Below are 16,835 nucleotides of genomic sequence, written 5' to 3' on the forward strand. Positions count from 1 at the left end.
TCCGGATCAGGGTTTTATGCATTTGTAATTTCACCTCCTCAACATCATAAGCCAATTTTTGAATTATCAAGGGATTTTCCAAGTTATCTCATCTTCAGACCTGTCCAAATATTTGAAGCACAAAAATATTTGAATTGGTATGTGATTCATTGTGGATGTTTTCTTCCAAGCCAACAGTAGCCATCCTGATAACATTAGGGTCGTTGGTATCTGTCCATATTTATAGGTATATATTGCAATTTCCTCAAATAAGCAACCACATCATGGCTTTTAAAAGTTATGTTTCAATGACTTGTTTTACTACTCAACAATGAGTTCATGAGGTAAAACCTCAAAATTAAATCTCAAACTTTTTTTGTGGCACCAATTTGTTCCATTCTAATATTTCTACCAGATTCAGTCAGGCCTCTTCAGTGTAAGAAAGAAATATTTTAGCCAGGCGCTGTGGCTCACGCCTGTAATCCCAGCACTTTGGGAGGCCGAGGCGGGCGGATCACGAGGTCAAGAGATCGAGACCATCCTCACCATGGTGAAACCCCGTCTCTACTAAAAATACAAAAAAAAAATTAGCCGGGTGTGGTGGCACGCACCTGTAGTCCCAGCTACTCGGGAGGCTGAGGCAGAAGAATCGCTTAAACCCAGGAGGCGGAGGTTGCAGTGAGCCGAGATTACACCACTGCACTCCAGACTGGAGACAGAGCAAGACTCCGTCTCAAAAAAAAAAAAAAAAAAAAAAAAGGTAATATTTTAAAAACACACAAAATTCCGATTTATAACTTAAGATTTAGCCCAGTTATTACTGTGAAGCACATTCACTGTGCACTGATTACCAAGTGGTCAGAGTCTGGTGAGACAGAACAGTCACATACAAGTTACAGGAAGTGGCTTTATTACTTAGATAGGCAACAAAGATGACAGACACCTAAGATTCAAAAGCCATTCTCCCAAGGTTCAAGAAAGCTGTCTAGGACAGATGGAGTCTGATCTTCATGTGCACCACTTGCACCGCAGCTGAGGGACCCAGGAAAGCAGCCCACCCTGGGTTTTATGTCCTGGGTCATGGGACTCATTGAGCTAAAGCTTGAAGGACCTCCTGTTTCTAGGTGGGGAGACTGGAATGGAACCACGGCTTTCCAGTCCCTGGCTGTCTCATGATATTACATTCGAAGCACATTCTACAGATATTCATGAGAACTATAAGCGAGAAAGGAGGGAGAATTAGGTCATTTCAAGGCCACCTGGAGAGCTTTCTTTTATCCCTCACAATTTTCCCTATGCAGCCCCCTTGCATAACTAAAAAGACTCACCCTGCTGCTCCTATAACATAGGAAATATGCCACAGCTGGCAATATTGTTTGTAAATGTTTAATTTTCTATTATGAATTAGGGAACCAGCTTTGATAGGGCAGAAAAATTGTCCAGTTAACCCTGCATTCTCAGAGACTACTTAGCTCAGTGATGAGTATATGGTAGGCATACAGTAAAAGTCAACAATCACTTAAAAATAGCTAAGCAGGCCGGGCGCGGTGGCTCAAGCCTGTAATCCCAGCACTTTGGGAGGCCGAGGCGGGTGGATCACGAGGTCGAGAGATCGAGACCATCCTGGTCAACATTGTGAAACCCCGTCTCTATTAATACAAAAAAATTAGCTGGGCACGGTGGCGCGTGCCTGTAATCCCAGCTACTCAGGAGGCTGAGGCAGGAGAATTGCCTGAACCCAGGAGGCAGAGGTTGCGGTGAGCCGAGATCGCGCCATTGCACTCCAGCCTGGGTAACAAGAGCGAGACTCCGTCTCAAAAAAAAAAAAAAAAAAAAAAAAAATAGCTAAGCATAGCATGACAATTATAGTATTATGGCATTACAATGCTCTGTGGCCAAATGAAGGTTATCCTATTCTTAGTTACAGATTTATCCAGAAATGACTATTTATCTCAGACTTAGTCTTTGCTATACATGTTTCTTTTCACGTATTTTGGAGGACTCCAAGAAAAGAGTAGTATTTATATAAAACAGTACAGAGAACCCTCTTTTTATAAATGAGAACTGTGTCTGGGTATGGTAGCTCATGTCTGTCATCCCTGCACTTTGAGAGGCTCAGGTGGGTGGATGGCTTGAGCTCAAGAGTTCAAGACCAGCCTAGACAGCGTGGTGAGACCTTGTTTCTGCTAAAAAAAATTATAAAAATGAAAAAAGGCCAGGCATGGTGGTGCATGTCTATGATTCCAGCTACCTAGGAGGCTGAGGTAATAGGATCACATGAGCCCAGGAGGGCAGAGGTTGCAGTGAGCCAAGATTGTGCCACTGCACTCCAGCCTGGCTGACAAAGCCAGACACTGTCTCAAATAAATAAATAACTCTGTGAAAATGTATGCAACAACTATGATATCGACATATGGCATATAGAGTAAGGGGAAGAGTTAACTACTTGGTTTTTAAATATATTAGCACAAAATCACATAATTTTTGACCCAAGCTTCTTATGAAAACCCAGGTTATATTTTTAGAAATCACCTTATCCATTTATTACATTATAAGGACAGGTCAAAATATTTTAATGGAGAGGGAGTCTATAAAGAAAAGTGAAGTATAACAGAGTCACATTTGAAGTCACAAACTTGGCAATTAAATATATTGCAGTCTGTTGTAGCTTAACAACAACGTCTTTCTGCCCTTCTCAATATCTTTGTGCTACGTACCTGGACTTGAGACTTTGTCTCTGTGTTTGTCAATGTGTATTGCTATACCTGAGACTGGCTAATTTATAAAAAAAAGAAATTCATTTGGCTTATGGTTCTGCAGGCTGTACAGGAAACATGGTGCCAGCATCTGCTCCTGGTAAAGGCCTCAGGATGCTTACAATCATGGTGCAAGGTGAAGGCGAGCCAGCCAGTCACACGACAAGAAAGAGCAAGAGAGAAAGGGAGGAGGAGTCAAGCTTCTTTTTTGCTTCTCTTTTTGAGACAGAGTCTTGCTCTCACCAGGCTGGAGTGCAGTGGCGTGATCTCACCTCACTGTAACCTCTGCCTCCAGGGTTCCAGCGATTCTCCTGCCTCAGCCTCCTGAGTAGCTGGAACTACAGTCATGTGCCACTATACCCAGTTAATTTTTGTAGTTTTAGTAGAGACGAGGTTTCACCCTGTTGGCCAAGGTGGTCTCGATCTCTTGACCTTGTGGTCCGCCTATCTTGGTCTCTCAAAGTGCTGGGATTACAGGCGTGAGCCACCACGCCCGACTGCTAAGCTCTTTTAAACAACCAGCTCTCCTGGGGTCTAATACAGAAAGCACTCACTCAACACCAATTGAATGGTGCCAAGACAGTCATGAGGGATTCACCCTCAATATCCAACACCTCCCACTAGGCCCCACCTGCAACATTTGGGAATCACATTTCAACACGAAACTTGGAGGGAACAATTATCCAAATCACATCTGTCTCCATCCTCTTCTACTTCTGTCTCTGGGTGATGTTTGGGCACCATGGGAACATACATAATGTTATGTTGTCCTTATCTACTGGCTTCTGGGTACCTCCAGTTGAGGTGTCAACAATCTTGCCTACTTTCAGGCCTTGGCCTCTGTCCTTGTTACATCTTCCGTGAAGTGTATAAATGTACTTTGTGCAAGAAAATTTCCTTCTGTTACCCATGACACACACTTCGGTTATTGCCAGGATTCATGACACTGGGATATCAAAGTGTCTGACTTTGAGCTGTCTACTAAACACCCACTAAGTGTCATGTAAAAACTTTTCAACTTCTTTTATGCTTTTCCCTGGCTGTGGAGCGTGAGAGGTCACCATGTCAGGATCCGTTCTCTGCCTAATCGCATCATGTCATCATTAATACTTTGTGGCAGCTACCTTATGTTGTCAAGCTGCTTCTCCAAGGGGTTTTGAAATTTTATAAACTATTAAATGAACATAAGGAATAAACTCTTCTCCATTTATAAAGGTATCTCTAACAACCTCTCCTCGAATTTTGATTCTGAGATTGAAACGCTACTTGCTACCTTTCACTTCTGCTTTCCCCAGTTCCTTTTTAACTCCAGGACTGGAAGCCCTTTCTATTTGGAGGTATGCTGCTTTCCATTACAGCATGGACTGTTGTGTTCCCCCTAAAAGTCATATGTTGAAGACTTAACCTCCAATTTAATAGTATTTGGAAATAGGGCTTTGAAGAGATGAATAAGTTTAGTTGCAGTCACAAAAGTGGGGAGCTCATGATGAACTTAGCACCCTTATAAGTAGAGACACCAGGAAGTTTTCTGTCTCTCTCGCTCTCTCTTTGCCATGTGAGGACACAGTGAGAAGGAGGCCATCTGCCAGCGAGGATGAGGCTTCTCACAAGAACTGGATCATGCTGGCACACTGATCTCAGAGTCTAGCCTCCAGAACCGATAAAAAAAATTTCCTGTTGTTTAAACCACCCCCTTTATGGTATTTTGTTATGGCAGTCTCAGCTGAGTAAGAAATGTTATATTCCATTTTCCTGCTATATGGCTTAATCTTAATTGACCAATGCAATTTACCAAGAAGGCAAAATATACTGGTGCTATTTAAAAAGCATCATTGGGGCAAGATGCAGTGGCTCATGCCTGTAATCCCAGAACTTTGGGAGACCGAGGCGGGTGGATCTCAAGATCAGGAATTCAAGACCAGCCTGGCCAACATGGTGAAACTCCTTCTCTACTAAAAATACAAAAATTAGCCAGATGTGGTGGCATGCTCCTGTAGTCCCAGCCACTTAGGAGGCTGAGGTGGGAGAATCGCTTGAACCCGGGAGGCGAAGATTACAGTGAGCCGAGACCATGCCATTGTACTCCAGCCTGGGTAACAGAGTGATACTCAAAAACCAAAACCAAAACCAAAAAAACATCATTGATGTTATAGACAAAAAAACACAAAGAGGATCTCAAATTCAGAGGTCAAATAATGAGAAATCAAACACATTATTTTTTCAAACTATTGTTTACAGTCCACTATTGGACTGACAAAACAGTGAAAAAGATCACAGCCAGTCCTTTTCTCAATGATTTAGAATATAATAAAATAGAGTGGAAAATTTTAGAATTTGCTTGTGACATTTTTTATTATTTAGTTATGGATGAGAATGTTTGCTCCACATGTGTATACAGTTAATAATATAAAATACTTTTCCTCCTGAGACATGAACTATTGGTGTTACAACTGGCATATTCGAAGAGATGAAGAGATATGTAAATCTCCTCATTCCAAGTCTCTGTTGCCCTCAATAAAGAAACACTGGCAGGGGAGGGACAGCGGGGAGTGGGGAGTTGGAGAGGGATAACATGGGGAGAAATGCCACATATAGGTGAAAGGGAGGAAGGCAGCAAATCACACTGCCACGTGTGCACCTATGCAACAGTCTTGCATGTTCTTCATATGTACCCCAAAACCTAAAATGCAATAAAAAAAGTAGAAAGGAACATTTTAGTTATGATAAATTAATTTTGCAAAGCATGGATAAACCAAATAAATTTTATTTTTGGTTAAAATACAAAAAAAAAAAAAAAAGAAAGAAACACTGGCAACAATGCCTTCTGAAAGAGACAGTGACCTCGGAAATCAGTGTGGGAGTCAGTGCTCCCATTTCTTCCCCCTCTCCATTGTATTTGTATTGGGTTTCAAAATTAATGGTGACACCTCCGTAAGCAACATTTTTTTTTTTAGTTCTTTGATATTTTATAGATTTCCTTCAACTTTACCCATACTTGTCCTGATCTTGTTCTGACTCCCTTACTGTCCACCAAACGAGTCCATTTAGCTTCTCTGAGAAAACATTTTCTTTATTTGGAAAATAAGGGAGTTGGTCTTTCTTTTATTTAAAGGCCATTCCATCCCCCAACTGCTATAATTCTTTGGCTTTGCTTTTATATTAAAGGATTGTATATATGACAGTGTTTCTCAACTGGGGATTTTATGACCTGTCTCTCAGGATCTGATTTATTATCAAGGAAAATAAAACTTCAAAATTTTTTCCATAAACTTGTTTGTTTGTTTTCTTAGCCTGGGTAATCCAGGCACATTTTTCTGGATGAGTGGCTTATGCAAAGGCTTGGGAACTTCCAGTTGTTTAGCATAGTGGGAGCATATTGTATTGTATGAGGGAATATAAGATGAAAAAAGAGAGAGAAGTAGGAATGGATCATGAGGATTGTAATCTAAATTGAGTTTCTTTCTTTTCCTTCCTTCCTTCCTTTCTTTTCTTTCCTTCCTTCTTTCTTTCTCTTTCTCTCTTTCTCTCTTTCTTTCTTTCTTTCTTTCTTTCTTTCTTTCTTTCTTTCTTTCTTTCTTTCTTTCTTTCTTTCTTTCTTTCTTTCTTTTTTTCTTTCTTCTTTCTTTCTCTCTTTTTTTCTTTCTTTCGAGAGAGAATTTCACTCTTATTGCCCAGGCTGGAGTACAGTGGCATGGTCTCGGCTCACTGCAACCTCTGCCTCCTGGGTTCAAACAATTCTCCTGCCTCAGCTTCCCAAGTAGCTGGGATTACAGGCACCCTCAACCATACCAGGCTAATTTTGTATTTTTAATAGAGGTGGGGTTTTACTATATTGGTCAGACTGGTCTGGAACTCCTGACCTCAAATGATCCACCTGTCTTGGCCTCCCAAAGTGCTGGAATTACAGGCGTGAGCCACCATGCCCAGCCTTAAGTTGATAATTTTGTACTTTATCCAGAGATCAATTTGTGTATATGGGTCATAGGCACATTTGTAGGATAAGAGGAATGCATTAAAAGGGAGAAAGAAAATAAGATTTTTGTTTTAGAGCCATTGCCAAGGCATAAAACAGACTGATGGTAACAAAAACTTGGGTCTAGTCAGGAAGACTCTAATGTTACCTAAGCGATAAATGATATTTGTCTGCACTAGGGTGTAAATGGACAATTAGGAGAGATGTAGAAAAATTGGAGAGAGACTTTCTAGGTAGAATCAACAGGAATTGCTATGGGGTTAGGTTTGGCGAATAAGGGAAAGGAAGAGGTGGCTGATGACTTTGGCATCTGGTTTGTGTAACTAGGTATCTAGAGATGAACTGGCCATCTTCTGACAGTATTTCAATAAACAGTGGAATAGGAAGTAGGAAGAAAATAGAAAAGATATTAGTCCGGAGAGCAGGAGAGAAATCTACCTGGACAGGCACTCTGGTGTCACCCATGTGGGAGCTCATTTTGATACATTATGAATTTGTACACATTTCTGTAGCAGCATTACACAGCCAGTAGAAACTGAGAAGTTTATTAGCCTAGAATTGGGGAGAATGCAAAATATAGACACAAGTTCGGGCGGCTTTCTACAAATGCTGATCAGCCATTAAAATCTTAGATGTTTTAAGCAAATTAATTTGGGTCTCGTTGCACCCACAGGATCAAACCTATAAGGGGGAGAATGGAAATAGGATTGGACAGAAAGAATTGTTGAAATACTGAACAATGATAACAAACGACTCAGCCAGTTTCAGTGGGAGATCTGGAGCTGAGATAGTCCTTTAGCTTTACCTCTTTGAGGCAAGGAGGCCTGGCTTATGTACCCACAGTGGACTTGGCCTAGATCAGGATGGGCAATGTCACCTTCGGTGAGCAGCTCTCTTCAGCTAAGATTCTGGTTCCCAAAGTGTGCTTCCCAGAACATCAGGAATTACCCTGGTGCTTGCTAGAAAGGCAGAATGGTGGACTCCACCCTAGATTTACTAAATCAGAAATCTGAGGGAACAGCCATCTGAGCTTTAAGCTCACCCAATCCACACTGAAATTTGAGAGCCCCTGGCTTCAAGGAATTTTGAGGCATACTCAGTTGAAAGTTGCCAGCAGTAACTCAGCAACTGGGAAATGAGTTTCTCATTCCTACAGGAGGAAAATGAGGGTCACACCACGGCCTCATCAATTGGTAAAGTCAGAAAGTCTAGGCAAGAGGCAGTAGCTTCTATTTTGAGTTAGAAATATTGAGAGCAGTTTTAGTTGGAAGGACATAGAGGAAAAACTAAAGTATTTGAATATTAATTTTGAAAATGTACTATGGAGCATTCTTTTTTATTTATTGCCTTTTTCTTTATATCAGCTATTCACCTTATATATAAAATTAAGTATTTTTTATATCAACAACTCCTCTGAAGTCAACTATGATTACAACAAATGCTAACAGGAGTATTTATGTTGTGATTAAGCAATACAATATTTTACTAGTTCAAATAGTTAACTGTAACTTGCGATATGTTTTTACCTTTTATTATGTACAAGCTGGCAATAATATAAAAAGAAGCCCTTGAAAGTAAGTTAAGTTCCATTATATAGAAATATTAATCTGAAACAAATATATCTTTCCTTTGCTATTTAGCATGTAAGTTATATTTTTGTTAGAATAAACTACCTAATAATTCATTAAAGCACTTATAAGATTGTATAAAACCTTATTTTAAACCTACATTCATTCAATTCTTTTCCAAGGCCATTGGTTATATATACATTTTACTGCTGAACTTCTGTGTCTTAAATCCTTATAACACCAACCTTGACTAGAGAAATATTCATTGCCAATGCACAAGTTATTAAATGCACAGAACAATTTGATGGTTCAGTTCATCAAAATCTAGATGCTATGAGGTGGACATCTTGAAATTTTCTCACTGCTCAAGGCTGGTAGAAAATTGCAATTCATCTTGAAAAGGGATAAAATATTTACTTGTGCAAAAGCCAGTAAGATTTCTATGCCATCTGAAATAGAATAAATGCTTCCTGGAAAATAGAAACAAAAATATAATATTTAAAGATCCCTGAAGAAGGAGATTCAGATATTTGGTTTAGTTACTACCAAAGGATAATTAGTAGCCCTTTAGAAAGAAAGTAAGATGTAAATCTCTCAACAGAGCCAATATAGAACAAGTTGAAATATGAAGAAAACACTAAACAGGCAGAGAACATTACAATGCAGAAATATATGTTTCAATTTGCGTGTGTTATTTGCTTTCTAGTTTCTAAATGACACAATCTCGTAGCTGGGTTGCAAACTCAGCACCCTGGAGCTGGTTGAGCCATTTGTTCCTTGTTGGTAATGTGTTCATGTTCTTCCTGGCTCCTTGTTATTCATCATATTACTGTTACAGAGTAGGGCAATGACAGGAGACAGTAAGCAAACTGGACAGTGAATTTGTGAGTTTGTGGCTTCCTAGAAAGAGAAGCTGTACTTAGCAGCCTCAATTGCTTTTGATTAGCCGTGGTACTTTGGGAATATCTTAAGGCCAAAGGGCAGTGGTTATGGCATTCTGTTGTGGGGGAAGGCATATAGTAACAATTTCAATATAGTTAATGCTTTTAAACTAGATTAGTGAGATGTTTTTTATTGAAAAGTCTACTGAAATCATATTTTTGGTGTGTGTGTCCTATTCATAGTACCTAAATATATTACTGTGAATAGGAATTTTAAGATCTTTTATTAACAAATAAAAAATTGTATCCTAAACCTGAAAAAAAAAAAAAAAACCATTAAAAATTGTATATATTTATTGTGTACATGATGTCTTGAAATATGTATACATTGTTGAATGACTCGATCAAGTAATTAATGTATGCATTATATCACAAAAGTTTGTTTTATGGTGAGAACACAAAAATATGATTTTTGAAATGCAGTATGTTGTTATTAACTGTAGTCACTATGTTTTACGGTGGATCGCTTGAACTTTTTCTTCCTATCTAACCAAAATTGTCCTTAGATCAAAATCTTCCAAGCCCCTACCCCTCCACACCAGTCCCTGGTGACCATTATTCTGTGAGTTTAATTTTTAAAATTTCACATAAAAGTGAGGAAACTCAGTATTTGTCTTTCTGTGCTTGGTTTATTTCACTTAATCTCCAGGATCATCCATGTTGTCAAAACTGACAAGATTTCTGTTTTGTTAAGACTGAAAAGTATTCCATCATGTTTATATATCATGTTTTCTTTATTCATTCATCCACTGATGGACACTTAGATAGATTCCTTATCTTGGCTGTTGTGAATAATGTTGCAATGAGCATGGAAGTGCAAATATCTCTTCAACATGCTGATTTCATTTCTTTTGGATATATACCCAGGAGTGGATTTGCTGGATTATATTATAGCTCTACTTTTAATTTCTCAAGTGACCTATTTACTGTTTTCCATAATGACTGTATAAATTTACATTCCTCAGTGTACAGGGCTCCCCTTTTCTCCAATCCTCAACAGCACTTGTTATCTTTAATCTTTCTTTACAACAGCCATTCAAACAGGTGTGAAGTGATATCTCTTGGTGGTTTTAATTTGCATTTCTCTGATGATAAGTAATGTCAAGAACTTTTAAATATATTTCTTGCCCATTATATTTCTTCTCTTAAGAAATATATATCTTGGTCCTTTGCCCATTTTTAAATCAGTTTATTTATTTTTGTTCTATTGAGTTTGAGTTTCTTATGTATTTTGGGCATTAATCCCTTATCAGATGTATGGTTTGCAAATATTTTCTCCCATTCCACAAGTTGTCTTCTGACTCTGCTGATTGTTTCCTTTACTGTGTAGAAACTATTTACTTTTCATGATCCCATTTATCTTTTTTTGGTTTTGTTGCCTGTGCTTTTGGAGTCATGTCAAAAAAAATTAATAATAATTGCCCAGACCAATAGAGCTTTCCTCTATGTTTTCTTCTAGCAGTTAACAGTTTCAGGTCCGTGCTTAAGTCTTTAATCCACTTTCCATTAAGTATGGTGTGAAATAAGGGTCTAGTTTCATTCTTCTGCAAGTGGATATCCAGTTTTCCCAACACCATTTATTGAAGAGACTGTCCATTTTTATTTTGTTTTCTTGGCACCTTTGTTGAAAATCAACTAGCCACAAATACATGGATTTATTTCTGGACAGAAATAATTTTTAATGCATGTATTTGATATTAAAACCAGAGTGCAAGGTTGTTTCTTTGACCTCTAAATGTATTCCCTTTCTATTAGTACACTACTCTGATTTTAATGAACATTTCCTTCCTCCTCCAATAACAACCATGCGCTACAGGAAACTGAGCACGATTGCTAGGCACAGTCATGGCACATGGGCTTCCTAGCCATATTTGTTCCCAGATGGGCCTGTTGTTTAGCTGGTTGGATCAGAGTGAATCTCAAAGCATGCAGTTGGAGATTGTGGTAGAAATGTTTTTCTTTGCTTCATAGGAATGCAGAAGTATGATTTTTGGGGAGCCAAGGCCATCCATCTTGAATCAAGAGAGAGAAACCTCCAAGGAATGAAGCAAACACACAGGAAGAGATGTTGAGAAATGCAAAAAGAATAAAGACAAGTCCTAGGATTTCTTTTGAGCTGTGATAAAGCACTACCTGCAATTCTTTCCAAACACAAAAGCAATAAATTATATATATATTAATTTTCTTTGAATTGTTTCTATTACTTGTAAACAAAAGCATTCTATTAAAAATAGTAATCTTCAATCTCACAATCCCTAACTCAGATGTAAAACACAACAAAAAACAGAAACAAAACCAAAGTAGCAATATTTCTACAGAGGTATTAAGATTTTCTGACTTTCTGCCTAACTCGTATATCATGGGTGCGTTCAATACCTAATTTTAATTGCTTGTGTTGCCTCAACATAGTTAAAGCCATATACACTCAATATCAGTGTGTAATTTGGAGACTGATTATTTCCTTTTCTTAATTTGTTGCCAAAAAATAGGAATAATGTAATCAAAGTATTATTTAGGTGTCAGAAGTGTTTCTGAACTTTAACAGAAGTCATCGATAAACAGAAATTCTATTTCACTCAAATATTTTATGATAATAAAGAACACACATACAAACTGAGAAATCAGAGAACAAACAAATTCTTTCTTTTTCTGTTTTGAAGATTAAATGGAGAGATCTGTTGCCCTTTGCTATACAATTAGAAAGATGTACTAATTGAAGTTAAGATTTCATATGTATTAAAGGCATGTTTTCATGGATATATCGGTCTAAATAACTTTGAGAAAATATGTGCTTTTATTGCAGGTCAAAATTCACTAGTGGAGTATCATTAAATAACCAAATGTCTGTTTTCTTTTTTTTTTTTTCACTTGACTACATATATATATTTATATAATAGTTGTTGACAGCACATTCTAGTGTCCTTGTTTTTAAGTTTTAAGGGACTACAATAAGGAGCCCACTGGGAATGTTACAATAAAGGAAATAATTGACTCTCTTGGAGATAAATGATAAAATCAATATTAGATTATAGATCAGTAGACTTAGGATGTACCAAATGGCTTCTGGTTGAAGTATTAACATATTTAAAGATAAAGGCTGCCACACAGGAGGGACATCAGTCAACCGTGGAAATATAGTAAAAGTGGCCATGTATTTGAGGAAATGGTAATGATCATGCAATGGAGAGGATACACTTGTCATTGGATATTAAGTTATTTATGTCCCACTGGCAAGGCTAGATCTTGGATATGGAGCCAGGAAGTCTAAAGTTTTCTAATCTGAACGAAAAGACCAACTCTACTGTGAGATGAAAACATCAGCTATCCTTGCCTGTTACCATTAAACATTTAATTTATCTACCTGTCATTATTTTTATTTCATGCTCATCAAGAAATCAGATTCCAATGTCTGCCTCCTTTCTGTTTGTGGTTCTTGTCACTGTAATATTTCTCAGTAAATTAATGAAACAGGCTTTTATTATAATCACTGCATGACCACATAATTTGGCCACTGAGAGCCAATGTACCAACCTTTTTCACTAAAATATTTGTGGTTTCTGTGAAAGTGATATTTCTCAGTGCATACAAGTAAATCAACCCTTTGGTATATATCTCACATGTTATTGATTATTGAATGTGAACCAGTCATTCAGGGCTTGATGTTGCTCAGAGACATCAGAAAGAAAGACTCTTTGGGGATATAAAAATGAAGACATATTAAAGAAAGCTTTCCTCTGTATAATGCCACTTACCTTCTTATTTAAGTATCCATCAATAAATTGTCAGGCATTGTTCATACTTTTTATGCAAAATTTGGGAACTTGCTTAGTCTTTCATAGCCTCCCATTGCCTTTAGGACACATTTTGGGCTGTTTAGGGTGACATACACATCCCTTTATGGTATGACTTTCATATCTTCATCTCCTGACATCTTGCTGCATCTAATAAATGCTTCAGGCACATTTGCTATTCTCAGTCTCTAATCTAAACCACCTACACTTCAGGATTCAGCACAAACAATGTCTTAAGGGAGTCATCCCAAACCTTTCACTTTTCTTCAGCTTAAATACAACCCTTTTTGGAACTCTGCTCTTTGCTCTCATAACACTATTTGCAATACCATGGTGTGTTGTAATTGTGGACGTGTTTATATTACCCATAAGATAGCAATCCTTTTTGAAGGAGCAACCTTGAATTTTACCTTGGTATACCCTAGATGTAAAGATAGTGCTTATACATAAAACTGGAGGGAGTTTACTAAAAACAGGAATGAATACAGTAGAATAAAATTTAGCTCTCAACCCAATTCACTTTCCTTGTAACTAATTAAACTCGATTGAAATAATGACCCGATTCTTTACTTCTCCCCGCACCCATACTCATTGCCATATACCTTTGATAGAGCCCTTCAACTCCGACTCTTCACCTCTACCATGCGCCTTGCATTGGGCCAATGAAATGTTGGCAAACGATTCAAGCAAAGATGGTGGTGAGGCATATGGAGTAGAACTGCTCTGCAGAAAATCAGTGAGCTCAGCCAAAGCCAGCCAAGCCTAGTATAGAGCAGCCACATCCCACTGGTGTATGATAAATAAATGCTCATTTTTTTTTCTTTTTCCTATTGACTCATCCTTTAACTTCCCTCCCCCATCCCTATCCCCACCCCCTAACAGGCCCCAGTGTATGATGTTCCCCTCTCTGGGTCCATGTTCACTCCCACTTATGAATGAGAATCATACATTATGAATGAGAACATTCGGAGTTCTATGTGTTCAACTCCCACTTATGAATGAGAACATTCGGTGTTTGATTTTTCTGTTCCTGTGTTAGTTTGCTGAGCATGATGGCTACCAGCTTCATCCATGTTCCTGCAAAGGACATGATCTCATTCCTTTTTATGGCTGCATAGTATTCCATGGTGTATATGTACAACATTTTCTTTATGCAGTCTATCATTGATGGGCTTTTGGGTTAGTTCCATGTCTTTGCTATTGTAAATAGTGCTGCAGGCTGAGAGCGGTGGCTCAAACCTGTAATCCCAGCACTTTGGGAGGCAGAGGCTGGTGGATCATGTGGTCAGGAGATTGACATCATTCTGGCCAACACGGTGAAACCCTGTCTCTACTAAAAATATGAAAATTAGCTGGGTGTGGTAATGCATGCCTGTAGTCCCAGCTACTCAGGAGGCTGAGGCAGGAGAATTGCTTGAATCCAGGAGGCAGATGTTGCAGTGAGCCAAGATTCTGTCACTGCACTGCAGCCTGGTGACAGAGAGACTGTCTGAAAATAAATAAATAAATAAATATTGCTGCAATAAACATACGTGTGCATGTGTCTTTATAGTAGAATAAATTATATTCCTTTGAGTATATGCCCAGTAATGGGATTGCTGGGTCAGATGATATTTCTGGTTCTAGATCTTCCAGGAATCGCCATGCTGTCTCCCACAATGGTTTAACTAATTTACATTCCCACCAACCGTGTAAAAGTGTTCCTATTTGTCCATAGCCTCGCCAGCATCTGTTGTTTCCTGACATTTTAATAATGGTCATTCTGACTGGTGTGAGATGGTATCTCATTGTGGTTTTGATTTGTAGTTCTCTGATGATAAGTAATGTTGAGCATAAATGCTAATTTTTAGATGCCAGTGAAGTTTTGGGTGGTCCATTAAGCAGCATTATTGCCACAGTATAGCTGGTAACATCTATGGTCACCGATAAACATTATTCAGCAATACCCCTGTTAAAAGCAAACCAGCTACACTGCTTTGCTATGTTGACCATACGCAGTATAAAATAATGGTTCATGTAGCATGCTCCAAAGCTAGACTGCTTGGCTTTTAACCCTGTCTTTTCCATTTACTAGTGTTCGATCTTATCAAAACGCTAGTAATGTCAATATTAGTGACAATATGTCTCAGTTTTCTTACCTATAAAATGTGGAAAATAATATCTTATACCTCATAAGTTTTGTTATGTGTATTCAATGTGTGAATACATGTAGAATACTTAGAACTGTGCCTGGCATGGAACACATGCTTAAGAATTTTTACTTACTGTTTTTATGTGCAAATAGGATCTCATTTAATAAATTTCCTCGTTATTCTTTCCCTTGGTGAATATTATGCTATGTTCATCTATACCATAATGTATGGTTCTATATATATATATGAAGGATTGTTAAAATATTAACATTTTATCATTTTTGTTCAATAATATGGTTCTTTTAAACTCAGAACTAGGCAGAATCCTAAATTGTAAAGCAGATTTAGATAACTATAAAAGTAATGATGACAGAAAATTTTGGAGATAGACACACATGATATCCTCTACTAAAATATGAAAATTTAGAAGTTGATAAGGTGAAGCCTACTCATGACAAAGCAAATGTCCTCATTCCAAAATCTTCTTGCCCAAGTTCACTTCCTCTCAAAGTTATCCAGAGAGTAACTCCCTATCAGTAGATCAGTCCTGACAGACCTCAGGAGTTAAGGAACCTTAGACTAACCTTAAAAATTCTGGCTTTAACGTATGTTCACTTACATCTTTTGGGCTGCCATTAATTGGTACTGTGGAATCTCTTATAAATCAAGTTATAGAAAAAGCAAACATTCTACCCCTTTACCATGACGGCCTTTGGAGAAAGAAATTTTTGTGGTAATAATTTATCAGTCTCCTTAAACTCTTCTACCATTATGCACCAGACTCTCTATTATTCAGAGAACCCAAGAAGTTGCAAAAGATAATATTCAACTTTGACAGAATTTGACAAAGCTGGCAAAAAAAAAAATGGTAATGATAAAACCCTTGGACTTTACCACATCCTTGCCAAGCATTCCTAAATAAGAAAATAGTTTCATAGACATCTGCAGGAATTATTCCCATAAAGCACTGGCAATGTGCCTCAGGATGTATGGAGACCATCTTCACCATCTGTAAAGAAGAGTCACAATGCTGACTGCAGCAATTGTTGGGACTTCTCATCTCTCTCCGGCACTGGCACAATCCCTGAATGAGCTGCTTTCAGCCAGTAACTGAGCACTGCTAAGTTACTGTTCCAGAGTCATTTGTTGCTTTTGCCTGCCGTAAAAACACTGTCCTCTTGATATGAGAGACATGCAAGGAATAATATGAATAGTCTGTATAGATCACTCAGAACTTTGCATTGACATATTTCTGATTATTAGCAAGCCAGAGATGTGGCGCTTCTAAATAGATATGGATGTGAATATAATTAATTATGAGTCAAAGCTAGTACATGAGGACATGGCCTTGTAGATGACAACCGAGGAGTTGTATTAGAGCCATTCTTCTTTACTAATGGTGTAGAAGTATGCATAACTTGTAGATTTGGCTTCAGGAACATCTTTTTTTCTGAAAGCCTGTTTAGGGAGATGAAACATAAGGATTGTGTTATTAGATTATACATTTAGCCACTGGGGAAAGCCCTTTCAGCTAAAAAAAAAAATATGGGTATCTTTAATGCTCTCTGGAACCACTTTTGCATACATGATAACTCACTGGGAGTATGGAGCCAGCCATACACACCAGAGACATATATATATAGGAGAGTGTCTTCACGTGGAAGAAGACTGAAATAATAGCACCACCTTACACCA

At 38.0% G+C, this 16,835-nt stretch overlaps 1 long non-coding RNA gene across 2 annotated transcripts in view; it reads left to right on the top strand.

The window, feature by feature from the left end:
• The window catches only part of LOC105705545 (uncharacterized), a 35,055-nt gene extending 23,658 nt beyond the window's left edge, over positions 1–11,397 (top strand). For both annotated transcript variants that reach the window (XR_001104692.2, XR_001104691.2), the window contains one exon: positions 11,189–11,397. This is a non-coding gene — a long non-coding RNA (uncharacterized LOC105705545). The remainder of the gene's footprint in view (positions 1–11,188) is intronic.
• The last annotated feature ends 5,438 nt before the right edge of the window (positions 11,398–16,835 follow it).

This window comes from Aotus nancymaae, unplaced genomic scaffold (genome assembly GCF_030222135.1).
Source record: "Aotus nancymaae isolate 86718 unplaced genomic scaffold, 86718_ANA_hifiasm-v0.15.2.pri h1tg000022l_1, whole genome shotgun sequence".
NCBI lineage: Eukaryota > Metazoa > Chordata > Mammalia > Primates > Aotidae > Aotus > Aotus nancymaae.